We start from the raw sequence: 21,514 nt of genomic DNA on the forward strand, positions 1-21,514 counted from the left end.
TTCAGATGCAAGCACGGACTTTTTGTGGCAAGGCCTCTCTATCCCTGTGGGCATGTCCACACTGCAGTCAGACACCGGCGGCTGGCCCGTGCCCGCTGACTTGGGCTCACACGGCTCAGGCTGTGGGGCTGTTTAATTGTGGTGTCCATGTTCCGGCTGGGGCTGCAGCCCAAGGTCTGGCACCCTCCCACCTCGCAGGGTCCTACAGCCTGGCCCCAGCCCGAGCCTGACCTCAGTCAGAAGTTCTGCAATTCCCGGCATTACAGGATCCCGGATTTTGTTTTGGGGTCCCTGCAACATCTGACAAAATGTGGGGGCAGGATCTCTGTCGGGGTCTGTGCAGCGCCCAGTAGAGTATTGGGGTGTGATCTGGGTCGGGGTCAGTGCGGGGCCAGGCCCGACGGGGACACAGATCTCAGTTGAGGTCTCTGAAGTGCCCAGCACAATGGAGCCAGGAATCTGCGCCGCAGCCGTGTGCTGCCTGGCACAAGGGGGGCCGTGATCTCGCTCCAGGTGTCAGTTTTCCCTGGCACAACAGTGGGGTCTGATCTCACTTGGGGTCTCTGCAGGGCCTGGCAGAATAGGAGCCTGATTTCACTTGGTGTTGATGCAGGGCCTGGCACAACCAGTGCCCCAAACTCAGTCAGGGTTTGTGCAGCGCCCAGCACACTGGGGGACCTGATCTCAGGCAAGGCCTGAGCCACGCTCAGTACGATAAGGGCCCTGACCTCAGTCACACACCTGGGGAGAAAAGCGGGAAGATTTCCAAGCATTTGAGATCAGTATTTCAGACCTGAGGGGAAAATGGGGCACACAGTAAATATTTGCCAATATAAGGGAGAAGCGCCAACATCGGGGGAGACTTTCTGTCACCGTTCAACAGTTCAAGGGAAAAGAGGGGAAACGGGGGGGGTTATACAGGGATATTCAATCCACAGCAGAATGGGATGGTTTCCCCTTCCCCCACACTCACACGGCCGGGGGGGGGGGAGCCCTGGGTGATGTGGGTTTCACAGGGGACAGGAGGGGGCTGGAGCCAGAAGGTCACTGGCTGCGGGGTCTGGGAAAGTGACTAGCAAGCGGGGGGGGGGGGGGGCTGCTGGGTTGGGCAGGGTGGGGGAGGGGCTGGCAGTGGGGTCTGGGAATGTGACTAGCAGGTGATGAGGGGGGGCAGGGGGGGCTGCTGGATGGGGGGAGGGGAAGTTGCTGGGAGGGGAAACCCGGGGCTGGGCCGTCTCCATGGGGGGGGGCACTTGCTCCTCCCTCCCCTTCCTGGCCCGTCCCAGGCCCCGTTGCCAGCAGAGAGGGGCCCCCCCAGCCTAGCCCAGAGGTGTCCCTGTCTCAGGGCCCCCCCAGCCTCTGCCCAGCTCAGGAATCACTGGGGGGAACCATTTCCCACCCGCACAAGGACAAATCCCGGCAGGTGGAAATGGGGGAAACCCCCAAACCTGAGACCTGAACTGGCCACTGGCGAAGGGGAGAGAAAATGGGGCACAATCGGGGGGGGGGGGGGAACTTCTCAGGGGTGGGGGGAGGGGGGGTCACCCTGGGCGCTGCTCGTGGCTCTCTAGGGAGAAAGGGGGCAGGGCGGGGGGGGAGGAGGGTCCCCACGGGGGGGGCAGCGGTAAATCCGAGGGGATCTCAGCCCCCCCCTTTCTCTCCCCGCCCCTCCTCGGGGGGGGGGGTCACCTGCCCCCCCCCGGCCCCGCACCGCGCAGGGACCCCAGTGGGGCCGGGCCCCTCCCCCCGGACACTGGGGCAGAGTCACCGCCCGGCCCCGGCCCCGCTCCGGTACCTGGAGGCGGCAGCTCTCCCCCTCTCCCCGCGCGCCGCGATCTGCGCATGCCCAGAGCTCCAACGGCACCAACCGTCTCCGGCCCCGTCCCCGGGAGAGGCTCCAACGGCCCCGCGCGCGTTCGCAGCCCGGCCCCGCCTCCCCGCCCGACGTCACTTCCGCTCCCGGGAGAGTCCGGAACTACATCTCCCAGCCTGCCCCGGGGCCGCTTCCGCCCTCTGCGGCCCAGGTACGGGCGGGTCCCGGGGTCAACCGGACCCTCCCCCCGCACAGACCCCCCCCCGGCCCCTGCCCCCGCAGAGACCCCCCCCGGCCCCTCCCCCCGCCGGTGCCTTCCCGCTTCTCAGGCGAACTCTCATGTCCCCGCGTCCCGCCCCCCCCCCCCCGATCTGACCCGCCCCAGGCTGGGGCTGGAGCGGTGGAGCCGGAGACCCCCATCGTCTCTGGGTAACACGTGACCCCTGGGGCAGGGGGTGTTTCTGTCCCTCATCCCGGCTCCTTCCGTGAAGGCCCCGCGGCGGCCGCCCTGGTTGTGAATGTGTCTGTCCCGGGCAGTAACTCACAGGACTCCCCCCCCCCGACAGCCCCAGTCCCGGGGGGGCCTCAGCCGGAAGAGGCGACGAGGCCGCAACATTTAAAGGCCCTGGGGCAGCAGCTGTGGCTGGGAGTCCCGGGGCCTCTAAATCACCCAGGGGGCTCCCAGCTGCAGAGGTGGCTGGGAGCCCCCGGGGGCGAACTAAAGGGCCTGAGGCTCCAGCCACGGTGGAGCTCCGGGCCTTTAAATCCCGGCCCCAGCCCGGCCGCTGGAGCTACAGGCGGGAATTAAAGGGCTCCTCCAGCCGCCCCCCCCCCAGGGAGCCTGGAGAAGCCCTTTAAATCCCCCCATCTGACCCGCCCCCCCCCCAAACTCTCATGTCCCCCCCCCCCATCTGACCCGCCCCAGCCTGGATTTAAGACACGCGGCTCTGGGAGGGAGTTGGGGGGCAGGAGGGTTGCAGGCTATGGGGAGTTTGAGTGAGGGGTGCAGGCTCTGAGCTGGGGCAGGGGATTGGGGTACAGGAGGGGGTGTGGACACGCGGCTCTGGGAGGGAGTTGGGGGTGCAGGAGGGTTGCAGGCTATGGGGAGTTTGAGTGAGGGGTGCAGGCTCTGACCTGGGGCAGAGGATTGGGGTACAGGAGGGGGTGTGGACACGCGGCTCTGGGAGGGAGTTGGGGGTGCAGGAGGGTTGCAGGCTATGGGGAGTTTGAGTGAGGGGTGCAGGCTCTGAGCTGGGGCAGAGGATTGGGGTACAGGAGGGGGTGTGGACACGCGGCTCTGGGAGGGAGTTGGGGGTGCAGGAGGGTTGCAGGCTATGGGGAGTTTGAGTGAGGGGTGCAGGCTCTGACCTGGGGCAGTGGATTGGGGTACAGGAGGGGGTGTGGACACGCGGCTCTGGGAGGGAGTTGGGGGTGCAGGAGGGTTGCAGGCTATGGGGAGTTTGAGTGAGGGGTGCAGGCTCTGAGCTGGGGCAGGGGATTGGGGTACAGGAGGGGGTGTGGACACGCGGCTCTGGGAGGGAGTTGGGGGTGCAGGAGGGTTGCAGGCTATGGGGAGATTGAGTGAGGGGTGAAGGCTCTGAGCTGGGGCAGGGGATTGGGGTGCAGGAGGGGGTGTGGACACGCGGCTCTGGGATGGAGTTGGGGGTGCAGGAGGGTTGCAGGCTATGGGGAGTTTGAGTGAGGGGTGCAGGCTCTGAGCTGGGGCAGAGGATTGGGGTGCAGGAGGGGGTGTGGACACGCGGCTCTGGGAGGGAGTTGGGGGTGCAGGAGGGTTGCAGGCTATGGGGAGTTTGAGTGAGGGGTGCAGGCTCTGAGCTGGGGCAGGGGGTTGGGGTGCCGGAGGGGGTGCGGACACGCGGCTCTGGGAGGGAGTTGGGGGGCGGGAGGGTTGCAGGCTATGGGGAGTTTGAGTGAGGGGTGCAGGCTCTGAGCTGGGGCAGGGGGTTGGGGTACAGGAGGGGGTGTGGACACGCGGGTCTGGGAGGGAGTTGGGGGTGCAGGAGGGTTGCAGGCTATGGGGAGTTTGAGTGAGGGGTGCAGGCTCTGAGCTGGGGCAGAGGATTGGGGTACAGGAGGGGGTGTGGACACGCGGCTCTGGGAGGGAGTTGGGGGTGCAGGAGGGTTGCAGGCTATGGGGAGATTGAGTGAGGGGTGCAGGCTCTGAGCTGGGGCAGGGGGTTGGGGTACAGGAGGGGGTGTGGACACGCGGCTCTGGGAGGGAGTTGGGGGTGCAGGAGGGTTGCAGGCTATGGGGAGTTTGAGTGAGGGGTGCAGGCTCTGACCTGGGGCAGGGGATTGGGGTGCAGGAGGGGGTGCGGACACGCGGCTCTGGGAGGGAGTTGGGGTGCAGGAGGGTTGCAGGCTATGGGGAGTTTGAGTGAGGGGTGCAGGCTCTGAGCTGGGGCAGAGGATTGGGGTACAGGAGGGGGTGTGGACACGCGGCTCTGGGATGGAGTTGGGGGGCGGGAGGGTTGCAGGCTATGGGGAGTTTGAGTGAGGGGTGCAGGCTCTGAGCTGGGGCAGGGGATTGGGGTACAGGAGGGGGTGCGGACACGCGGCTCTGGGAGGGAGTTGGGGGTGCAGGAGGGTTGCAGGCTATGGGGAGTTTGAGTGAGGGGTGCAGGCTCTGAGCTGGGGCAGGGGATTGGGGTACAGGAGGGGGTGCAGACACACGGCTCTGGGAGGGAGTTGGGGGTGCAGGAGGGGTGCAGGCTATGGGGAGTTTGAGTGAGGGGTGCAGGCTCTGACCTGGGGCAGGGGATTGGGGTGCAGGAGGGGGTGCGGACATGCGGCTCTGGGAGGGAGTTGGGGGTGCAGGAGGGATGCAGGCTATGGGGTGTTTGAGTGAGGGGTGCAGGCTCTGAGCTGGGGCAGAGGATTGGGGTGCAGGAGGGGGTGTGGACACGCGGCTCTGGGAGGGAGTTGGGGGTGCAGGAGGGTTGCAGGCTATGGGGAGTTTGAGTGAGGGGTGCAGGCTCTGAGCTGGGGCAGGGGATTGGGGTACAGGAGGGGGTGCAGACACGCGGCTCTGGGAGGGAGTTGGGGTGCAGGAGGGTTGCAGGCTATGGGGAGTTTGAGTGAGGGGTGCAGGCTCTGAGCTGGGGCAGGGGATTGGGGTACAGGAGGGGGTGTGGACACGCGGCTCGGGGAGGGAGTTGGGGTGCAGGAGGGTTGCAGGCTATGGGGAGTTTGAGTGAGGGGTGCAGGCTCTGAGCTGGGGCAGGGGATTGGGGTACAGGAGGGGGTGCGGACACGCGGCTCTGGGAGGGAGTTGGGGGTGCAGGAGGGTTGCAGGCTATGGGGAGTTTGAGTGAGGGGTGCAGGCTCTGAGCTGGGGCAGGGGATTGGGGTACAGGAGGGGGTGCAGACACACGGCTCTGGGAGGGAGTTGGGGGTGCAGGAGGGGTGCAGGCTATGTGGAGTTTGAGTGAGGGGTGCAGGCTCTGACCTGGGGCAGGGGATTGGGGTGCAGGAGGGGGTGCGGACACGCGGCTCTGGGAGGGAGTTGGGGGTGCAGGAGGGATGCAGGCTATGGGGAGATTGAGTGAGGGGTGCAGGCTCTGAGCTGGGGCAGAGGATTGGGGTGCAGGAGGGGGTGTGGACACGCGGCTCTGGGAGGGAGTTGGGGGTGCAGGAGGGTTGCAGGCTATGGGGAGTTTGAGTGAGGGGTGCAGGCTCTGAGCTGGGGCAGGGGATTGGGGTACAGGAGGGGGTGCAGACACGCGGCTCTGGGAGGGAGTTGGGGTGCAGGAGGGTTGCAGGCTATGGGGAGTTTGAGTGAGTGGTGCAGGCTCTGAGCTGGGGCAGGGGATTGGGGTACAGGAGGGGGTGTGGACACGCGGCTCGGGGAGGGAGTTGGGGTGCAGGAGGGTTGCAGGCTATGGGGAGTTTGAGTGAGGGGTGCAGGCTCTGAGCTGGGGCAGGGGATTGGGGTACAGGAGGGGGTGTGGACACGCGGCTCTGGGAGGGAGTTGTGGGGCGGGAGGGTTGCAGGCTATGGGGAGTTTGAGTGAGGGGTGCAGGCTCTGAGCTGGGGCAGAGGATTGGGGTACAGGAGGGGGTGCGGACACGCGGCTCTGGGAGGGAGTTGGGGGTGCAGGAGGGTTGCAGGCTATGGGGAGTTTGAGTGAGGGGTGCAGGCTCTGAGCTGGGGCAGGGGGTTGGGGTGCAGGAGGGGGTGCGGACACGCGGCTCTGGGATGGAGTTGGGGGGTGGGAGGGTTGTAGGCTATGGGGAGATTGAGTGAGGGGTGCAGGCTCTGAGCTGGGGCAGAGGATTGGGGTACAGGGGGGTGTGGACACGCGGCTCTGGGAGGGAGTTGGGGGTGCAGGAGGGTTGCAGGCTATGGGGAGTTTGAGTGAGGGGTGCAGGCTCTGAGCTGGGGCAGGGGATTGGGGTGCAGGAGGGGGAGTGGACACGCGGCTCTGGGATGGAGTTGGGGGTGCAGGAGGGTTGCAGGCTATGGGGAGATTGAGTGAGGGGTGCAGGCTCTGAGCTGGGGCAGAGGATTGGGGTACAGGGGGGTGCAGACACGCGGCTCTGGAAGGGAGTTGGGGGTGCAGGAGGGTTGCAGGCTATGGGGAGTTTGAGTGAGGGGTGAAGGCTCTGAGCTGGGGCAGGGGGTTTGGGTACAGGAGGGGGTGCGGACACGCGGCTCTGGGATGGAGTTGGGGTGCAGGAGGGTTGCAGGCTATGGGGAGTTTGAGTGAGGGGTGAAGGCTCTGAGCTGGGGCAGGGGGTTGGGGTGCAGGAGGGGGTGCGGACACGCGGCTCAGGCAGCGAGTTGGGGGTGCAGGAGGGTTGCAGGCTATGGGGAGTTTGAGTGAGGGGTGCAGGCTCTGAGCTGGGGCAGGGGGTTGGGGTACAGGAGGGGGTGTGGACACGCGGCTCTGGGAGGGAGTTGGGGGTGCAGGAGGGTTGCAGGCTATGGGGAGTTTGAGTGACGGGTGCAGGCTCTGAGCTGGGGCAGGGGATTGGGGTGCAGGAGGGGGTGTGGACACGCGGCTCTGGTATGGAGTTGGGGGTGCAGGAGGGTTGCAGGCTATGGGGAGTTTGAGTGAGGGGTGCAGGCTCTGAGCTGGGGCAGGGGATTGGGGTGCAGGAGGGGGTGCGGACACGCGGCTCTGGGATGGAGTTGGGGGTGCAGGAGGGTTGCAGGCTATGGGGAGTTTGAGTGAGGGGTGCAGGCTCTGAGCTGGGGCAGGGGATTGGGGTACAGGAGGGGGTGTGGACACGCGGCTCTGGGAGGGAGTTGGGGGTGCAGGATGGTTGCAGGCAATGGGGAGTTTGAGTGAGGGGTGCAGGCTCTGAGCTGGGGCAGGGGATTGGGGTGCAGGAGGGGGTGTGGACACGCGGCTCTGGGAGGGAGTTGGGGGTGCCGGAGGGTTGCAGGCTATGGGGAGTTTGAGTGAGGGGTGCAGGCTCTGAGCTGGGGCAGGGGATTGGGGTACAGGGGGGTGCAGACATGTGGGCTCTGGGAGGGAGTTCGGGGTGCAGGAGGGTTGCAGGCTATGGGGAGTTTGAGTGAGGGGTGCAGGCTCTGAGCTGGGGCAGGGGATTGGGGTACAGGATGGGGTGTGGACACGCGGCTCTGGGAGGGAGTTGGGCGTGCAGGAGGGTTGCAGGCTATGGGGAGTTTGAGTGAGGGGTGCAGGCTCTGAGCTGGGGCAGGGGATTGGGGTGCAGGAGGGGGTGCGGACACGCGGCTCTGGGATGGAGTTGGGGGTGCAGGAGGGTTGCAGGCTATGGGGAGTTTGAGTGAGGGGTGCAGGCTCTGACCTGGGGCAGGGGATTCGGGTACAGGAGGGGGTGCGGACACGCGGCTCTGGGATGGAGTTGGTGGTGCAGGAGGGTTGCAGGCTATGGGTAGTTTGAGTGAGGGGTGCAGGCTCTGAGCTGGGGCAGGGGATTGGGGTACAGGAGGGGGTGTGGACACGCGGCTCTGGGAGGGAGTTGGGGGTGCAGGAGGGTTGCAGGCTATGGGGAGTTTGAGTGAGGGGTGCAGGCTCTGAGCTGGGGCAGGGGGTTGGGGTACAGGGGGGTGCAGACACGTGGGCTCTGGGAGGGAGTTGGGGGGCGGGAGGGTTGCAGGCTATGGGGAGTTTGAGTGAGGGGTGCAGGCTCTGACCTGGGGCAGAGGATTGGGGTACGGGGGGGGTGCGGACACGCGGCTCTGGGAGGGAGGTGGGGGTGCAGGAGGGTTGCAGGCTATGGGGAGATTGAGTGACGGGTGCAGGCTCTGAGCTGGGGCAGGGGGTTGGGGTGCAGGAGGGGGTGTGGACACGCGGCTCTGGGATGGAGTTGGGGTGCAGGAGGGTTGCAGGCTATGGGGAGTTTGAGTGAGGGGTGCAGGCTCTGAGCTGGGGCAGAGGATTGGGGTACAGGAGGGGGTGTGGACACGCGGCTCTGGGATGGAGTTGGGGGTGCAGGAGGGTTGCAGGCTATGGGGAGTTTGAGTGAGGGGTGCAGGCTCTGAGCTGGGGCAGGGGATTGGGGTACAGGAGGGGGTGTGGACACGCGGCTCTGGGAGGGAGTTGGGGGTGCAGGAGGGTTGCAGGCTATGGGGAGTTTGAGTGAGGGGTGCAGGCTCTGAGCTGGGGCAGGGGGTTGGGGTACAGGAGGGGGTGTGGACACGCGGCTCTGGGAGGGAGTTGGGGGTGCAGGAAGGTTGCAGGCTATGGGGAGTTTGAGTGAGGGGTGCAGGCTCTGACCTGGGGCAGGGGGTTGGGGTACAGGGGGGGTGCGGACACGCGGCTCTGGGATGGAGTTGGGGGTGCAGGAGGGTTGCAGGCTATGGGGAGTTTGAGGGAGGGGTGCAGGCTCTGAGCTGGGGCAGGGGGTTTGGGTACAGGAGGGGGTGTGGACACGCGGCTCGGGGAGGGAGTTGGGGTGCAGGAGGGTTGCAGGCTATGGGGAGTTTGAGTGAGGGGTGCAGGCTCTGACCTGGGGCAGGGGGTTGGGGTGCAGGAGGGGGTGCGGACACGCGGCTCTGGGATGGAGTTGGGGGGCGGGAGGGTTGCAGGCTATGGGGAGTTTGAGTGAGGGGTGCAGGCTCTGACCTGGGGCAGGGGATTGGGGTACAGGAGGGGGTGTGGACACGCGGCTCTGGGAGGGAGTTGGGGGTGCGGGAGGGTTGCAGGCTATGGGGAGTTTGAGTGAGGGGTGCAGGCTCTGAGCTGGGGCAGGGGGTTGGGGTACAGGGGGGTACAGACACGTGGGCTCTGGGAGGGAGTTAGCAGCTCAGCACGTTGTACAAGAGAAAGGAGCTGCAGGGATTTCATAGAGACATAGAAAATGACAGCAGACACTTTTCCACAGTCACAATGTGAGAGGCAGAGTGGGAGGGAGGGAGGGAGGGGGCGTCTGTACGGTATTTCCCCGCATTCAGGCTCCCGGCTGGAGCAGTAACAGCCCCGCAGCACTTGTACAGGACAGAGAGGACCCGCGGTGTCTGGGCTTTGACAGTCTGGGAATTGGGCTGCCGGTGCCTTTAAGCCCCAGCCCCAGGAACCCGCCCCCTGCTCCGGGGCTGACACGCGGCAGAACTGAAAACAGCCTGTGCCCCCCCCAGCCCCGACACCCCCAGATCTGCGAGCCCAGCAGGGGCCTCGTCCCGAGGGGCCCCTGTCCCCCCCACCCCCTCCCTAAACGGGGGTTTTGTCCCCGCACAGGGTCTGGCAGCGTCTCCCCCCCCCAGGCTTAACCCCGGCTCCCACCCCCCACCCCCGATTTTTCCCCTTCAGCCTCTCTCCTGCCGCTGCCTACAGCAGCTTGACCCCCTCTGGCCAGTCAATTTCTGCCCCCCGCTCAGACCCTGGCAGCCCCCCCGCTGCGATTTGCCCCCTTGAGCCTTTTAAACGCCCCCAAAGAGCAGGCAGCAAATCGTGGGTAGCAGTGAGGGCAGAGAGAGGGCAGTGGCGACAGCGGAGGTTACTGGGCATGCTCAGTTCGGCCGCGCATGCTCAGTGCAGCCAAAGTAGCGAATCGGGAGCGGTTCATGTTTCTGTCGTTACACCGGCCGTTAGGGCCGTTGGAGCGCGGGGGGGGGGGAGCCGGAGGAGGAGTCACGTGATGGGTCCGGCCGTTAGGGCCGTTGGAGCGCGGCGCGCGGGGGGGGGGAGCCGGGGGAGGGGTCACGTGACGGGTCCGGCCGTTAGGGTCGTTGGAGCGCGGCGCGCGGGGGGGGAGCCGGAGGAGGGGTCACGTGACGGGTCCGGCCGTTAGGGTCGTTGGAGCGCGGCGCGCGGGGGGGGGAGCCGGGGGAGGGGTCACGTGACGGGTCCGGCCGTTAGGGCCGTTGGAGCGCGGCGCGCGGGGGGGGGAGCCGGGGGAGGGGTCACGTGACGGGTCCGGCCGTTAGGGCCGTTGGAGCGCGGCGCGCGGGGGGGGGGAGCCGGGGGAGGAGTCACGTGACGGGTCCGGCCGTTAGGGCCGTTGGAGCGCGGCGCGCGGGGGGGGAGCCGGAGGAGGAGTCACGTGACGGGTCCCGGCCGTTAGGACCGTTGGAGCGCGGCGCGCGGGGGGGGGAGCCGGGGGAGGAGTCACGTGACGGGTCCCGGCCGTTCGGGCCGTTGGAGCGCGGCGCGCGGGGGGGGGGGAGCCGGAGGCGGAGTCACGTGACGGGTCCGGCCGTTAGGGCCGTTGGAGCGCGGCGCGCGGGGGGGGAGCCGGAGGAGGGGTCACGTGACGGGTCCGGCCGTTAGGGCCGTTGGAGCGCGGCGCGCCGGGGGGGGAGCCGGAGGAGGGGTCACGTGACGGGTCCGGCCGTTAGGGCCGTTGGAGCGCGGCGCGCGGGGGGGGGAGCCGGAGGAGGAGTCACGTGACGGGTCCGGCCGTTAGGGCCGTTGGAGCGCGGCGCGCGGGGGGGGGGAGCCGGAGGAGGGGTCACGTGACGGGTCCGGCCGTTAGGGCCGTTGGAGCGCGGCGCGCGGGGGGGGAGCCGGAGGAGGAGTCACGTGACGGGTCCCGGCCGTTAGGACCGTTGGAGCGCAGCGCGCGGCGGGGGGAGCCGGAGGAGGAGTCACGTGACGGGTCCGGCCGTTAGGGCCATTGGAGCGCGGCGCGCGGGGGGGGAGCCGGAGGAGGGGTCACGTGACGGGTCCGGCCGTTAGGGCCGTTGGAGCGCGGCGCGCGGGGGGGGAGCCGGAGGAGGAGTCACGTGACGGGTCCGGCCGTTAGGGCTGTTGGAGCGCGGCGCGCGGGGCGGGGAGCCGGGGGAGGAGTCACGTGACGGGTCCGGCCGTTAGGGCCATTGGAGCGCGCCGCGGGACTGTGAGGCGGCGCTGCCCCCTCCGTTGGGGGCAGGGTTCTCCACAGCCCCGCCCCTTATTCCTCCTCCCTCCCCCCACTCCGGGCCCCTCCTGCTGCTCCCGGCCCCGCGGGACCTGCCCCTCCCCCTCCCGCGGGGCCTGCGCTGGGGGCGGGGTCTCACATTAGCCCCGCCCTGCCCGGGGGGAGGGGCAGCCCCTGGGCCGGAGCTGGCAGGGACAGAGCTCAGAGACCCCAGCCCGGGGGGGAGACGGGACGGGGGGGGATGGGGGAGATGGGATCGGGGAGGGGGACACAGGACTGGGTAGAAGGGGGCAGATGGGATGGGGGGGGGAGATGAGATGGGACCTGGGGGAGGAGGGGAGATGGGACTGGGGGTGCGGAAGGCAGGAGACTGGGCGGGGACATGAGGAGGCCGGGGGCATTTTAATAATTTGTGGAGGTCCCGGGGTGTTTGGGGGAGATGAGGAGGATGTTCCCTTTTGAGATAAAAACTAAGAAATCCAGGACCAGCGAATTCTTTGAGAAATCTGGTGTTTAGACCTTGTATTTTAAGCAGGGGGGTTCTGAGTTCCTGGGATGGTTTTTGTTGGCAGGAAGCAACATGGTTTGGTCTGTGATTGTACCAAAGGGGGAAGAGGGTTGTTTGTACAGGAAGACAGAAGGTCTCCGATGAGGATGGGATTTGAACCCACGCGTGCAGAGCACAATGGATGAGCAGCATCACCGTAACCACTCAGCCACCTCATCGGAGCTGTCAGGGAAGGGACGGGAGGAGAAATCCAAGGCCGGCAGAGGTAGGGCCAATAAGGAGTTTTTAAATACTAAGCGGAAGCAGGGTCTGAGTGAGCTCCCCCCTCACATCTAGTGAGGAGCTGGGGGAAGACGTCAGGAACAGACCGTGTTTGCACAGACCCCCCTGCTCCGCCCAGCTCCGCAGCAGGGTGGGGCGGCTGTGCCAAACGGAGCAGTTTTGGCTGGTGCTGTGTTACAAATCACACGAGTGCAATGAAATGTTGTTCTCCTTCCTGGATGCGTCAAGGGCAGTGTGGGATTGAATGTGAGAAGCTGAAGGCTTCTGGATTGGGAATTGTGTGTGAAGGGCTGGCCTTGGGCTTGTTCTCATTGGCCAGCTAATTGTGAATAGGTAGACAGGTGTGTAGAATGATAATCACCCTATGAGTTACAGCTGCGGCTGTGTGGGTTTAATTAACTAATTAGCAATTGTGATTGCTTATCATGTTATATATAAGAGCATTCTGGGAATGAATAAAGGGAGATGCATACACACACACTCTCGCTCTCTGCTTGGACTTCGTTCCTGCTCTTGCGATGCAACAAATGGTGACCCCGATGTGATGAATGAGGATAGTGTCGGTGGCCTGAATTGATAAAAAGAAAAAGAGGGACGCGCCTGAAGTCCCAGCGTCGAGCGGCCGGAAAAAAAAAAGGCGCACAGCTTTCACGAGCGAGCAGCTGCTGGAGCTGGAGAAGGAATTCCACTGCAAGAAGTACCTGAGCCTGACGGCGCGCTCGCAGATCGCTCACGCCCTCAAGCTCAGCGAGGTACAGGTCAAGATCTGGTTCCAGAACCGCCGCGCCAAGTGGGAACGCATCAAAGCTGGGAGCTGCAGGGCGTCCGAGCGAGCAGCTGAGAGCTGCAGGGCGTCCGAGAAAGGAGGCGTGCCTGAGTCTCCGTGTCAAGCAGCTGAGAGCTGCAGGGCGTCCGAGAAAGGAGGCGTGCCTGAGTCTCCGTGTCAAGCAGCTGAGAGCTGCAGGGCGTCCGAGAAAGGAGGCGTGCCTGAGTCTCCGTGTCAAGCAGCTGAGAGCTGCAGGGCGTCCGAGAAAGGAGGCGTGCCTGACAAGCGGCTGGGAGCCGCAGGGAATTCGAACGAGCGGCTGGGAAGCCGCGGGACGTTCGAATCAGGGAGACGTACCTGACAAACGGCTGGGAGCCGCATGGCGTCCGAGTGAGCGGCTGGGAAGCCGCGGGGCGTCCGAGTGAGCGGCTGGGAAGCCGCGGGGCGTCCGAAGAAAGGAGGCGTACCTGACAAGTGGCTGGGAGCCGCAGGGTGTTCGAGCGAGCGGCTGGGAGCCGCAGGGCATCTGACAAGGGAGGCACACTCGAACCAAGAAGTGAACAGCTAATATGGGAACTGCTGCGTCAGCAGATTTGATACGCATCACGGAGCGGTGGGGAGAAAAGTTCCCCTCTGATGCGTTATCCCGCCTGTTGCGGTGGGGACGAAGAGGGGGACTTTCCGTTCAATCAAGTAATAAAACTGTTTGGGAGCGGTTGGGCTGTGAGCTCTGGAAATCGGTGGCTCAGGGCGATAAGGAGGTTTTCTCCCTGAGTCCAGTATGGCTCACCGCGCAGAGACGATTGGAGGAGTTTGAGGATGAGAGAAGACAACTGCAGAAAATGGCTGATTTTGCAGTAACACTGGAGCGAGAACTGGAACAGGTTAAATTGATTCTGCATCAGCGAGATCTACAGTTTGAATCTTTACAGCAAGAGCATCTAGTGCTCATGAAGCAGCTCACCTTAACCCAAGAATCATTGCACACCAAAGAGCAGTCCCTAAATGACCTACAGACTCAATATGATGAGCTGGTGGCCAGGTTAGAGGAATTCCAGGGTGATGTTATTTCTAAGGATGACACGATCCAATATTTGCAGAATGAGAAGATTGTCCTAGAGGTAGCTCTGCAGGCAGCAAAAGCAAGCAAAGAAGAACTTGATGAAGGAGCAAACTTCTTAGGTGAAAGTACTGAGGCAGTATCAGAAATCTTGGCACAATTGAGCCAGGTGGAAAATCTGCAACAGGAAAGTGCCAGCCTGAAGAAACAGACCCAAAAAGTAAAGGAGCAGTTCTTACAGCAAAAGGTAATGATGGAAGCTTATCAAAGAGATGCAAGTTCACAGGACCAGCTGATTAGTGAATTAAAATCTACAAAGAAGCGGCTGGATTTGGAAGTGAAAGAATTAAAACGGGAGTTACTGAAACTTCGAAGTGAAAAGCAGTCCATTGATGTTGAATGCTCAAGACTTCAGAAGGAAGTATCCCAGGTTCACCAGCAGATAGTGGAGTTAGAAAGCCACCTCCAGTCAGTGCAAAAAGAACGGGATGCACAAATCGCTGATGGAGGAAATAACCAGGCTTCCCATGAACGGATTCAAGCTTTGGAGATAGAGCTGCAGGCTGTTAGCCACAGTAAGATGATGTCGGAGAAAGAGCTGCAAGAAGTAATTTCACTCACCAGCCAGGAGCTTCAAGAATCTAGAGGTTTCAGGAGAAAGATAAAACGTTTGGAAGAAATAAACAAGAAGTTGGCCCTCGAACTGGAACATGAACGGGGGAAGCTCACTGGTCTTGGTCAGTCTAACATTGCTTTGCGAGAGCACAGCAACATCCCCGAAACAGTACTAGCAGAGAGAGAGGCAGACCTGGTGCAGCTGAATCTCCGGGTTCAAGCAGTCCTAAATATTCAAGCTTTACAGACTGCCTTAGAAAGAGAAAAGTCAAAAGTTAATAACCTTAAAAAGCAGGTTGCGGCAGCCAAAGTAGATGCAGCACATAACCATCGTCATTATAGAGCTGCTGTTCTTGAGCTGAGTGAAATTAAGAAGGAGCTACAAGCCAAAGAACTGCTTGTCCAAACCCTTCAGGCTGAAGCAGACAAACTACAAGCTATTATTGAACGTGCTCATGCCTCTTTTAAGGCGCTCCTTTTAAGACAAAAAGGGGGGATTTGCAGTGAGCGGGCAGACGCCTTGGATAAGACGCCTGCCGCTCGGTTGCTGAAAACTCTTTACGTGCTTAATTGGTTACATCTTGGTAAAAACAGCCAGGTGCCCCCCGCGATTAAACATGTCAGCGGGATGACTGGGGAAGAGCAGGGTGCGGCCCCCCGACCCTCGGTCAAATGGTTTGATTATCAGCAGCAAATATGGAAAGGACCAGTTGACTTGCTAACGTGGGGCAGGGGTTATGTGTGTGTTGCCACTGATGCGGGTCCCAGGTGGATGCCAGCGAGGTGGGTCCGGCCTTGGTTGCGTCCTCCGGAGTGACGGCAGGCAGATGCGGAGGAGCCTCACGAGACGCGCTCAGATGTCGCGGAACCAGAGCCCCCAGAGGAGAGCTGTTTGTTAGCTCTGCCAGGACTTTTTCTGTCTGATCCTCCGTGAATGAATTACTCACTTGAGATGATTTTTTGTGTTTGAAAGAAAATCTGTGTGGTACCATGCAATTATTATTTAGAACTAAGATTTATGTTTTATGTTCCTTGTTATGTTTTGTGTTGTCTGTTTTCTGGCCAGAATTGTCGTTGTGTTGTCATGTGGTTTGATGTTTTTTCCTTAAGACCCCCCCCCACCCTCAGTGTCAGTTTGATCACCTGACAGCTGAGGGATGTTTCAAAAAAAAAAAAAAAAGGGGGGGGTCCTGCAGAGGTTACATCATTTGTTTATTGTGTTTTGTTTTGTTCGTTTGATGTTTTTGAAATTATATGTTAAGGATTGAATGGTCATATAGGTTGATCTTATAAAGTTTTAATTTTTTGTTTATGATAGGTTATAATGTTATGCTGTTATGAGTTGCAAATGTTTTATGAATAATATTTGATTAAAATAGATTGTGGTGTTATGCTGTTATAAGTTGAAAATGTTTGGTGAATGTTTTTATCTTGTTTTCCTTTTCCCTTTTCTTTTGATTGTAAATAAAGGGGGGAGATGTGGGATTGAATGTGAGATGCTGAAGGCTTCTGGATTGGGAATTGTGTGTGAAGGGCTGGCCTTGGGCTTGTTCTCATTGGCCAGCTAATTGTGAATAGGTAGACAGGTGTGTAGAATGATAATCACCCTATGAGTTACAGCTGCGGCTGTGTGGGTTTAATTAACTAATTAGCAATTGTGATTGCTTATCATGTTATATATAAGAGCATGCTGGGAATGAATAAAGGGAGATGCATACACACACACTCTCGCTCTCTGCTTGGACTTCGTTCCTGCTCTTGCGATGCAACAGGGCAGCACAGGGGATCGAGGAACCGGGGAACATTTCAATCCTTAACACCACAAAACAGAGAAACGCTCCCGAGTCTCTCCCAGGGAATTAACATTTCTTCGCAGAAAGCTAAAAGTTTTAACAGAAAGGAGTGAAACCAAATGGCCACACGATGGCGCCAGCAGCCCAGGAACGAAAAGCCCCAGGATTTGTGTGTGCGCCTGGGCTCTGGAGAGGGATTTGGTTCCACTCACTGCATTGCTGTGGCTGGGAACATCCCAGGAATGAGCCAGGTCAATGACCATGACACCGGGTGTGAGGAGGCTTTAATCTGATTCCAACAGAATGTTTTCACACCTGAGTTATTAGCAGCAGCTTCCCAAGGGCAGTTCCAGCTGGTTCCTCCCAGAGACGGGTGGTCGGGGAACAGGGAATCTCTCTGGCTCCCACGGTCAGTTCTCCAGGCTTTCTCCCTCCCTTCCCCACACTATCACAGGCCCCCACTAGTAATGAACTAATGGATATAAACTGGTCATCAACAAGCTTAACCTTGAAATTAGGTGAAGGTTTCTAACCATCAGAGGAGTGAAGTTCTGGAACAGCTTCCCAAGGGGAGCAGTGGGGCAAAAACCCAAAATGGCTTCAGGACTGAGCTTGATACGTTTATGGACGGGGTGGAGGAGGTTGAGCCAGATGATCACGATGGTCCCTTCTGCCCTTAAAGGCTCTGAGTCCAAAATGGAGAGGGAGGTAAAGGAAACATTTAAAAAATAAACCAAACATTGTAATGCCAGGATGACTCCAGCAGCTCACTGTATAGTCCCGCCCCTTTCTTCCTCCACTGGGTGTTGAATGACCTGCTGGGATGTGGGACATTCATTCTCCCGTTCCACTGATAAACTGATACAACTGGACTGAAATTAAAACCAATTCCCGGCCAAGAAAAGGGCACAGCCCTGCATTGGCCAGGAATCGAACCCGGGTCAACTGCTTGGAAGGCAGCTCTGCTCACCACTATACCACCAGTGCATCTGGCAGGAGGGTTTCTCCCGGGTGCCACTTATGCCAAGGGACTCACCCCCACAGAGCTCAGCAGCTGGCCAGACAGGCTGGTGGCAGCCTGTGAGCAGAGACAAGTTCCTAGAGTAACTGATAGATGGGGACATGCAGGGCCGGCTCCAGGCACCAGCGAAGGAAGCAGCTGCTTGGGGCGGCCAATGGAAAGGGGCGGCAGGTCCGGGTCTTCAGTGGCGGGTCTCTCAGTCTCTCTCTGCCCCTCTGAGCTGTCGCCGAAGAGGAAGAGAGGGACCGAAGGACCTGCCGCCGAATTACCGCCGAAGAATGAAGCGGCACGTTTTAGCTGCTGCTGAAGTGCTGCCAATCGGCTTTATTTTTTTTTTTCCGGTTCCCTACCTGGCCAGGTTTATTGTTAAACCAAGCACGGTAATAGTTCCCCGCAGACTCTACAGGACATACTATCAATATGCGCCTCAAACAATGGACCAGCTTAGTCAGTGGTGGGACTCTCCACTGCCCCCCAGGCCAGACAAAGACACCGCCCCAGGGGTGCATTCTTATACACAGGGACAAACAAGTTACACATCACTTTCTCAAAGTATCTGTTGCTGCAAACCGCATGTAGTGTGGATGTGTGAACCCCAAAGACATCAAACATGAAAGAAAAAACACAAGGCCAGTTCTGGGGAGGATTCCAGAGCCAGGCCTGAGGGTTACACAGCTGGGCTCAAACGGAACAGAGGTTTCGGCCTCTATAAAAATAACTGGTTGCAAAATTTATATTAAATTAAGAAACCAAACCAAACCAAACAACAAACCCAGAAAAGCTGCCATCACACATCCATCAGCATTGTAGATTTGACATCTCCTGCCTCATGTGACATCTTTGCTTTGCAAACAAGAGACCTGGAGAAGTCTGTGGCAGTTACCCTCTAACTGGGTAAAAGGTTCCACATCCTGTCTCAAGTAATTTTCCTCTTAACAGAAGATTTAAAATTTATCAAGATAAATTCCATTTGAAATAGAAATAATTACAGTCTATCCTGGGTCTCTATTCTCACACATGCTATTTCTCTCACCTATTCCCCCACTCTAATTCCTTTGGAGTGAGGGTTTAATTTCAGGATTAGCCTCCATTTCCTATATAGTAGGAGGGGGCAGGGAGAGAACAAGAAGAAAACCTGAATTATATTGTAACACTGAAAGTTATCACGTAATCAGCCCCTTCCGTGATACTAATTAACTTCATGTTTAATATCATTGTCGCTGGTACCAACTTATTCAACAATTACAACATATAAACCCATAGGGCAGTTTTCTCTTAATTCTCATTTCCACCCAGTCAGCTTTGTGTGAAGACACATTCTACAATAACCTAGGAGCCTTCCATTTCTGTGAGTTCATTTCTCCCTGGGGCTTCTCCCAGAAGTGTGGGTGGAAGGGGTCTCGCACGACGTGGGAAGGCTGCATCATGAGAAAAACCACCTGTCCTCTATTTTCACACTTTCTAATCCTTCACAGTAGCAGCAGGAGGAGAAGTGATACAAATGCATCAGACGCTAGAGCAAAACTAAGACACCAAACCACAGACTCTGGACTCCGCATTCATGTATCCTGCAGTCTGAACTTGGAATCGGATACATTCCCTCATTGGCTACCATCATTTGCCAGCATGGAAGTGCTTCTTGTCCAACAAGGCAGCCAGATTGGGACCCGTGGGCATGGAATGGCTCTGAAGCAATCAGCTGTTTCTCTCTGTGCTTCATGAAACTTTGGATACAAATGGTAAAAGACAGTTGTGCCCAATTTAATCATGGCGTCCTCCAGGAGTGTGACCAATGCCACTTAACTAGGGAGCAGGTTCTAAAGATAGTTTACCTGGGCCACAGGTCACCGCAGCTTCCATCTCTGGGGTGAAAATCAACCACCACTACCTGCAATTTCTACCTGAGTTCTTGTCACACCTTTGACGTTACTTGGAGTAATTTGACACTTCTCTGGTGTAGAATTCTTCAGCAACCGCACAACAGATCAGTAGCGATAGTGAGGTACAACTCCCCCAACTATGATCTTTTATGTCTTTAATCTGGTGCCACAAATTTAAATTAGGGAATAAATTCAGGTGCAGCTTAGAATCCCTGTAAGACACCAAATGTCAGGTCTCTATTAAAAATAGGCAGCTATATCACATTCAACAGGGATTTCATTTTCTACACATTTGCAGCATCTCCTGGGGGGGAGGTGAAGGGAAATGTCATTTCCATTTTCCCATCCCTACCTAGACAGGGATTGCATTTCCCAAATAATAGTCAACATGCAGCTGATTAGGAAGGAGATATCTTCACGGGCGACCTCCTGCAGGGCCTGGGCCACAACTGCTTTGGGAGCCCAATGCCTGGGTATTTTGCTTAGTTCCAAGTCATTCACTAGCGAATCCTCTTCCCAGCCCTTTAGAAAAAATATTGACCTAACCAACTGAACAACAGGGGGATTGGGAAGGTGATGGGGAATAAGGGAATCCCTCCGACTTACCCTATCTTCCTCTGCTGTTACAGAGGGGGATATGACATATTCCCTATCCCTGCCCTGTTCCTGCTCTTTCTTATAGTTCAGTATATTTTAAGTGAGGAAAATGGTAGTAAAAATATCTGCTCTGCAGCACAACCTGAAGCAACATCAGAGCAACTGGGACTGAAACAATTGGTTTCCAAAGGGGGAACTTGAGGACTAACAATTGCTCTGAAATGGGGGAACAGTATAACCATGAAGCTCAGGGTTTGTTTAGGTCAGGTCACGAGGAAAGCTAATGCCAACCCCTGCACCTGGGCTGCATCTGCTCTACAACTATAATTGTCTTTTTACCCCAAGATCACTAACTTGAGCAGCCAACGCCATGCGCAGCCCTAGAGGATGTCAGGCACAGGTAGTTTTTCGCCTCAGGGTACCCCACCTGGAGCTGATGACATGGGTGGCAAGTTTGTAAAAATTTTGGTGGTGCCCAGAACCCGCCCCCCAACTCCACCCCCCCAAACTCCGCCCCCACCTGCCTAAGGCTCTGGGAGGGGGCTCGGCGGGGGAGGTCTGGGGTGCAGATCCTGGGCTGGGGTTAGGGTGCAGGAGAGGTGCAGGGTGCAGGCTTTGGGATGGAGTTTGGGTGCTGGGTGCAGGCTCTGGGCTGGGGCAGGGTGTGTGTGTGTGTGACAAGTGGGACTGTTCACACTGGGGGCTGGGTACAGATCCTAAGTATCTAGCAGCAAAAGGCCATGCAGCCAAATGCCTGACGTTCTGTCTCCTAGCAACTGATGGCCAGGCCCCTCCCTGCAAAGGTGCTGGCTAAAGGTGTTGGAGACAAAGGGGTCAGGTGACCTCCTGGCCCGGGAAAGAAGCTGAGCAGAGAGGAGGGGCCGGAGGGGGTTGGGCAGACTGGAGTTGGCTGGGGAAAAGAGGGGAAGCAGGGAGAGAGGGCTCTGATCCCCGATGGGGGTATGGGGCCCCAAGATGGACCTAACAGGGGGGATCCGGTTATCTGTGCCTGCAAGACCTGTGTTGGACTGTATTCCTGTCGTCTAAATAAACCTTCTGCTTTACTGGCTGGCTGAGAGTCCTGGTGAATCGGCAGGGAGCCCGGGGGTGCAGGGCCTGACTCCCCTATACTCCGTGACAACAGGTGGCAGCGGTGGGATCTACTGCACCCCGTGGACGGCGCTTCCTGCAGTAAGTGACTGGGGCGCAGTAAAACGAAGGGGCGATTAACCCCTGGGAGAGTGTGACCAGAGAGCAGGACTTTGCAGTAACAGGGTCCCCCTGGGGGATCGCAGCGAGCGGTCCCAGGGGCGGAGGAGTCTGCAGCTCGACCCTGGCAGAGAGGTGGTGACCTCAAGGCCTGGCACACTAGGGGTCCCCCTGGAACCCGTGGGGAGCGGCGAGCACCCCGGCCTGTGAGCGGCCAGCAGGAAGATGTATACCACGCAGCGCAAGTGCGACCTGGTGGGGCTGTGCCAGCGGAGAGGGCTGCACAGTGGAAAGCTCACCAAGGCCCAGCTGATTGCCCAGCTGGAGGACGCAGATCGTGTGAATGAACCGATCCCTGTCTCTGAGGGAAGCAGCCGGGCAGATGCAGCGCAGGCACCAGTGTCTGTCCCCGCTGGGAGTGGTCAGCCGGCCGCTGAGGGCTTCCCGAGACCTCCCACCCCTAGGCCTAGGGGGAGGGGGGGAGGAGCCCAGCTACTGAGGGCACCGTGACCCCCCCCGGCCAGCAGGGGATCGGCCCGGCGAAGCTCACCCCCCAGCCGGGGATCATCCCGGCGGCGCTCGGCCTCCGTAGAGCGCAGGCGGCTGGACTGGGAGAGAGAGATAAAACTGAGAGAGCTGGAGGATCGTAAGGAACAGA

At 59.7% G+C, this 21,514-nt stretch overlaps 1 protein-coding gene and 1 non-coding gene across 2 annotated transcripts in view; both read right to left on the reverse strand.

Moving 5' to 3' along the window:
• LOC123356631 overlaps positions 1-21,514 on the reverse strand; it is an 871,996-nt gene that overhangs the window by 582,534 nt on the left and 267,948 nt on the right. The window lies entirely within an intron of this gene.
• On the reverse strand, positions 17,065-17,136 carry TRNAG-UCC. The gene has a single exon. It is a non-coding gene; the product is annotated as a tRNA-Gly (tRNA).

This window comes from Mauremys mutica, chromosome 26 (assembly GCF_020497125.1).
Source record: "Mauremys mutica isolate MM-2020 ecotype Southern chromosome 26, ASM2049712v1, whole genome shotgun sequence".
Taxonomy (NCBI): domain Eukaryota; kingdom Metazoa; phylum Chordata; order Testudines; family Geoemydidae; genus Mauremys; species Mauremys mutica.